Source organism: Stigmatopora argus, chromosome 2, assembly GCF_051989625.1.
Source record: "Stigmatopora argus isolate UIUO_Sarg chromosome 2, RoL_Sarg_1.0, whole genome shotgun sequence".
In the NCBI taxonomy this organism is placed as follows: Eukaryota; Metazoa; Chordata; class Actinopteri; order Syngnathiformes; family Syngnathidae; genus Stigmatopora; species Stigmatopora argus.
The window spans coordinates 22,227,012-22,234,083 of record NC_135388.1 but is presented as its reverse complement, the minus strand read 5'-3'; the positions used below and the strand labels follow the sequence as shown (position 1 = coordinate 22,234,083).

At 41.3% G+C, this 7,072-nt stretch overlaps 1 long non-coding RNA gene across 3 annotated transcripts in view; it reads left to right on the top strand.

The window, feature by feature from the left end:
- The first annotated feature begins 224 nt into the window (after positions 1 to 224).
- Positions 225 to 7,072, top strand: part of LOC144065543 (uncharacterized) — a 36,299-nt gene continuing 29,451 nt past the window's right edge. For 2 of the 3 annotated variants that reach the window (XR_013297196.1, XR_013297195.1), the window contains exons 1-2: positions 225 to 1,102; positions 3,682 to 6,576. This is a non-coding gene — a long non-coding RNA (uncharacterized LOC144065543). The remainder of the gene's footprint in view (positions 1,103 to 3,681; positions 6,577 to 7,072) is intronic. The other variant, XR_013297193.1, reaches the window with a different exon arrangement.

The window sequence follows — 7,072 nt, the reverse complement described above, 5'->3', positions numbered from 1 at the left end:
GCTTTGAGGCCACTCAAAAAAAGCCCATAGAGTACTCTTAAAAAAGGTTCCATAAAGACATTAAGACAACAATAGTAACTTCTGTCCCATGGTTTGATGTAACTAATGTGGAGCTGTTTGACAATAATGATCTAGAGCAGAGGTGGGGAAACCGGTCCTCAAGGGCCCCTTTGGGTGCAGGTTTTTGTTCCAACCGATCCAACACAAACAGTTTAACCAATGAGGTTTCTGCTGAAACAAGAAGCACCTGACCGCAATCCACTGATTGCACTTCTAAGATACACGATAACATCCCCCGCTTGACCATCACTGGCTGCAGATGATCACGTGACATTGCCTGGCCAACCAGTGCTGTGAGGAATTTATCTTGAATAAAAAAAAATCATATTTAATTTACACTAAAGTAGGGCTCAGAAAATGCGCATATGGAACTGAAGGGGTTAGGTAGCTCTAACTAGGTTAAGAACCACTGGTTTAAATGCTGTACTGACAAGATGGAACACAGGTGTGATGCAAGGAGCTGTGCCCACCGCCACATATACATTGGCAATGTAATGGAAAAACACAAAAAGGCCAGACTGGATAGGGGCTCTCGGGGACCGGACTTGGCCACCCCTGGTATAGATCATCAAAAATCATCTCACCTGGACTTGGACTCCAATGCAAAAACTTTTCCTGGTATTTCTTTAAAAAAATGTGAATTTCCTTTAAAGTTGGAAAAAATCGTTTCATTTTCGCTTGTTTCATTTTCTATTTACATGTATATAATGTCACTAAATACAGAGACAATTACTCCCTTTTCTAACTAGTTTTGTTGTTGTACGGTAGCTGTGTATTTGTATATTTTCCATTCATATGGGCCAGCACCGCTACACTACTAATTTAAGCCACGTAGCTGCGCTGTTTTCCACGCCCGTGCTTTCCGACGTATTCCTTGTGTGAGGTATGCCTGTGCGGAATCAATGGTTTGATGACGGGAGGCCATTGTTGTCAGCTCATCGGCCAAGTACTCAGTGGTGCGAGGAGCTCGCTTCTTAAGAACCAATGAACGTGCAGAGAAATGCCACTCGCAAGGATAGCGCAGCATTTCCACACAAACAAGGTAATGCTGCTTCTCTCCTCATTGTCCTTTCCTGTGTGTTATTATTTATTAATAGTATGCCTATAACTCCCGATAAGATAAAATTATGCCTTGCCACTGCTGCGCTTTACATCGGATGCTGTGGGATTGTTTACCATCAGAAAGCTTGTGTTCGCTTGGATTGTATTGAATCTTTATAAATTTAAAAATGAATGTAGGTATCATCAATAATAAGCGTGCATTTCTGAGTCGGTTATTGTGTATTATTTTAATTTGAGACTATGGAGCTCCTGCTCGGTCTGCTGTTGATATTGCAATATTAGTTAATGTGCCCAACAATAACAGTCACAACAGAAGAACTATGTACATTAAATTTTATCAGCCGGTTGGAGAAAAACGTCCCGTTTGTTTATTCACGAATTTAATCATGTTTACAATTATATAAATGTGACCCCCAAAAATCAAAATACCCCGAGTTAGAATTAGGTGATAAATAATTATAAAAGCTCACCCAAAAATATTGGAAAAATGTTGTTGATAATGAGATCGCATTTGTCTGGGTGGTGATTTCTCACAAATATGTTTTGTGTCATTACTCAAACCCTTTTGATGCTAAGTTATGGGCCAAAATCCAAGTTGTGGTCGTCAGCAGTGTAGCAAGGTCCTGTCTTGACAGACACGCACAAACCTTATTCAATTACTCACATATTCTCATCTCATCTCATTTTCTGAACCGCTTTATCCTTAATAGGGTCGTGGGGAGGAGTGGGGGTGCTGGAGCTCATCCCAGCTGACGGGTCAGTTGTGGGGCACACACTGAATTGCTGGCCAGCCAATCGCAGGGCACAAGGAGACAAACAACCATTCACGCTCACACTCATACCTAGGGGCAATTTTTAGTGTCCAATCAACCTACCATGCATGTCTTTGGAATTTGGGAGGAAAACGGAGTGCCCGGAGTAACCCCATGCAAGCCCGGGGAGAACATGCAAACTCCACACAGGTGGACTGACCTGGATTTGAACCCAGGTCCCCCACTGTGAGGCCAACGTGCTAACCACTAATCCGCCGGGCCGCCCTACTCGCATCTTTGATTTCTCAAAATCATAAAGTATATTTGAGTATATTGGCAGTCCTGCATAGGCGACGGCTGAAGACATAAATGAAGGCAAAAGAAACAAGTCCCAAGCACAATAGCATTTATTAATTATTATTATCACAAGTTTTTTTTTCATTTCAAGTAGTATAGGAGGGCAAGATGCTGTTCTAGTGTCGGGGAAAACATGTAATGAGAGCCACTTTTCACAAGCGTCCGGAAGCTCAGGGAAGATCAAGAGAATGCATCTCTGTAACGGCCCATGTGTGTGTGTGTGTATATATGTATATATGTATATGTGTGTATATGTACATGTGGATACAGTGGTACCTCGAGATACGAGCTTAATGCGTTCCGAGACTGAGCTCGTATGTCGATTTTTCTCGTAACTCAAACGAACGTTTCCCATAGAAATGAACTAAAAACTAATTAATTTGTTCCAAACCTGAAAAAAACACCCAAAACAGGATATTGGATTGGAAAGACATTTTTATTTGTTCTAATTCGCCATCTATTAACAAAGTAACAAATAACTAGTGGTTTAATATTACTAAAATGTGTTTAATAGTACTAAAATTATACGGATTTCGCAGGGGGGAGAGAGGGGGGGGACTTTTTGCACATCAAAGCACTGTAACATAACAAACAAATATGTGGGCCAAAAGGGCACGGTAGGACTCCTTTTTCAGCCTGACAGCATCCCTTACGGCTGGTGTCCACAAGCGGGTTCTGGGGTTGCCGCCACAACAGGCACCGGCCACCTTGCGGCCGCAGCCCCGGTCTGCTACCTCAGCAATAGAAGAGTGGAACATGGTCCACTCGGACTCAATGTAGCCCGCCTCTTACCAGATGTGAGAGAAGCTCTGTCGGAGGTGGGAATTGAAACTCCTTCTGACAAGGGACTCCGCCGGGCGTTCCCAACAGACCTTCCCGAAACGTTTGGGTCTCCCGGGCCGCACCAGCATCCACCCCCACCATCGGAGCCAATTCACCACCAGGTGGTGATCAGTTAACAACACATGCGGCCGCTGGTCCGATGACATGACCCCAAAGTCGTTCATCGAACTGCGGCCGAGGGTGTCCTGGTGCCAAGTGCACATATGGACAGCCTTATGCCTGAACATGGTGTTCATTATTGTCAATCCATAACGAGCGCAGAAATCCAACAACAGAACACCACTCGGGTTCCAATCAGGGCGGCCGTTTTTCCCGTACTGGAATCAATACGAGGCACTATTTTGGTTTCAAAATAAGTGCTTTTCCTTGGTACAGATTTACATTGCCATGAAAAAGTATTTGTCACCTTCCTGATTTCTGTTTTTTGTATATTTCTCACACACTGGTTTCAGATCATCAAACAAATTTTAGTATGACACAGAAACAACCCAAGGAAATAGAAAATGTAGTCCCTAAATAATGATTTTTTATTTTCCAAATGAATTTTATAGAAACATTTCAGTAATTTAAATGGCTCATATAATATACTAACTGCTTTATTACCCAGAAAATGAAGGAGCAAGCTAAACTGTACTCATCTGAGATCAAACAGATTGATCAACAGGACCTTTCGCAATCATATCATGTTCATGGATCGCTTTGGAATCAAGTAAGTATTCTGATTATTTTGATATATATATATTAAAAAAAAGTACAATATGATTTGCAAATCATGTTCAACCTATTTTTAAATGAATACATTATCTATACATATTACTATTTCTGAGAATGTGTGTGTGTGTGCATTAGTGTGTTTGTTCATTAACATCGGACAAAATGGAGACAACACCGTACATCCGATTTGAATGCTGTTTTGAACAAACGATTGCAAATGTACGGCTCTATGATGTTACCGTGCTCTATTTTTGAATTTGGGCTGCTGCTTTTCCCCCCAAATTATTTTTTTTCCAATTCCAATAAGGAATGTTGGCAGGCATTATTGGCCCATGGGCGATTGTGCAAACATGGCGTTGTACCCGGCCAACCTCAATATAGAGACCCAGAGAGGACATAAGTAGAGGCACCATGAGAAAATGCTGCAGCGACTGCTTCGGAAGTGGAGAGGCTTTGTCGCTACACCTGCCACGATTAATACACCCGACGGGTCTCAGTCATCGTAAAAAGACAACGCGAAATGTGTGAAGAAAAGGCGGCTGTGTCATACTTAGTCAATGGTCATTTGGAAGCTGTTGTGCAGATATTCGTACAACTGTCACTGGCATGGAGCGGTTCAAGCATCCTCATGACTACTCCACCATCTGGAAAACCGATTGAATTCGAGTGATTGATCGGATTGGATTGGATTGGATAACTTTATTCATCCCATATTCGGGAAATTTCATTGTGACAGTAGCAAGAGGGTGATTAGACAGAAAACAAAGCAAAAGCACAAAGTACAAAGCAAATCAAGGTTATTGGGATCATTAAGAAACACCAAATCAAATCATTAAAACAGAAAAGCAGCAAAAACACAAAACGAGCAAGAGTGGACGGAGCTACCCCCACCGGCTGCCACTTTTTTTTTTTTTTTTTTTTTCAGGTGATTATTAGAATTTCTCGCTGTATGTAACTCTGGACACGGCATTACAAATAACCGTTTTATTGTTGCGTGCATGTGATTTGTGGAGCCATAATACGGTGTCTTTAGTGTAATGTTTGTACGTAAACTGGGGCGAACAGTGTGAATGGGTTTTCAACCTTTTTTGATTCAAGAGCCATGCCTAACATGCATGGTCAACAGATCAAGAATTTGGTTAATTGTCAGAGAAGTCGAGCGCGTCCACGCAACTCAGAAGGCCCAGAGAAGTGGGAATTTCCCCAAGCTTCCATTTAAAGCATGTTGCAGTCCAGTCTCACTGAGTTGAGCTGATTTTTTTTACACACGAGATCTGCTGATGAAGTGAAAAAAATTGCAGCCCACTCGCACGCCTCTCCACACCAGAAAAGACAATTTTCTTCTGAAAGAGGATTTTGATTGTGGCAGCGGCAGTGGCGTCATCTGGGAAAAAGGCACGTCCCAACTGGTTTGGTTCAGGTGTTTTATTGTATGCTTACAATGATAGCCTCCACCCCGTCCACCCTGTCCGACCCTTGTGAGGATAAGCAGTATGCCAAATGAATGAATAAATGAATATTGTGATTACAAGTTTGGGAAATGACTCTTATTATTATTATTTATGTTCAAGCTTACATAACTAAGATAGTTTTGATTCAGAACAAGAGCAGAAACGACATACCATATTTACTCGCATGTAAGCCGCATTTGTTAGACAAAAAAAGGTGACTGAATCGAGGGTACAGCTTATATGCGCATAAAAAGACGACATGCACAGAACTGAAAGGTGACAAAGACGAAATGCCATAACACCATGACGCCATAACGCGAGATAATGCGGCCGATAAGGGTCATTTATTTCAAAATAGAGAAAAGATAAACAGATAAAATGCAAAATAATATTTATTTTGACATCTATGAAGGAAATTCAAGAGAAAAAAAACTACCTTGCATAAAACGTGAAAACACTCACTTGTGCCTGTCGCTGCTTGCTCAGAGTGCCGTCATCTTACCAAGGGCGCCGCTATCTTATCTAGTTAAATGTGCTCTGACTGGCCAGACACGAGTAGCCTTGATGTGTCGTAGCTTTTACCATGTCAGCACATCCCAATAGTTGTTCACGCTGATCTTGGGGTCGATCGTTAAAATATCAGTCTTGATACCTGCGTAATGTGTATCCCGATGCTATTATTGCACCCAGAGATCACTATACCGCTACGGACACAGTTCCTGGTTGTGGTTACGTCACTTCTTTTTTGAAAGGAAATTATTGTACATTTGTAATTATGAAATAAAAAAAAATTCTGCATAGATTTTTTTTCTTTTTTTTGTTTCTTGTTTGAAAGTCACAAGTTTTGCAGTCATATGAACCATTGAAAAAAATCGAGATATTTCGACTATAGTAGCAATTTGGCTGACAACATCTTAAAGATCTGGTAAGTTTTTTTTGTCCTTAAAAAGCACTAGGTTTCTCATCAAGATAGACTTGTTTTTTTTTCTTCAAATTGAATAATTTGATATTTTGCATTTAGAAAGACAGGCATATTCACTTCCTTATTATATTGACCCGAATAATGTGCTTTTGATTCATACAGTATCCAAGAAATACCATGTGCGATGATTTTCTTAAGATTTTCCCTTCTAGGTAACACATTTTGTACTCCCTATTAGAGCCATGAATATTAAGGCAATTTTAAGGGTGCGTCTTATATGCGATTAAATACGGTAGTGCTTTGCATTAAAAGTTTAACCTTTTCATTTGTTTGTCTCATTGTGCTCTACTAATGGATCTTCCTTTCCTAAAGTCCAGAGTTGGCTAGGAGAGACTCCAGCACCCCCGCAAACCTTGTAAGGACAAGTGGAACTGAGAATGAATGAATGAATCCACAGTCAGAGCTTCTGCAAATGATGTTGAAAACAATAGTAATTTTTCTCTGGCTTATTGCATCAGGAGCAATATGAACTGTTCTGCTAGCTCAAATCAATTCAGCTCATCTACAATCCTGTGGTGAAGCTTTGACACCATCGAAACACTTTGGCACTTGTGTTTCTGACTGAGTTGTCTCTCTGCTTTGATTGAGTCTGCGAGGCTCTAGAGCAGGGGTGGCCAACTCCGGTCCTCGAGAGCCCCTATCCAGTCTGTTTTCCATATATACCTCCACCAACACACCTGAATCAAATAATCTGGATCGGTATCAAGCTTCTGGACAGCTTGCTGATGAGTTGATCATTTGATTCAGGTGTCATAGAGGAGGGATATATGGAAAACAGACTGGATAGGGGCTCTCGAGGACCAGAGTTGGCCACCCCTGCTCTAGAGTCTGGACAAAACTGAAAAAAATCA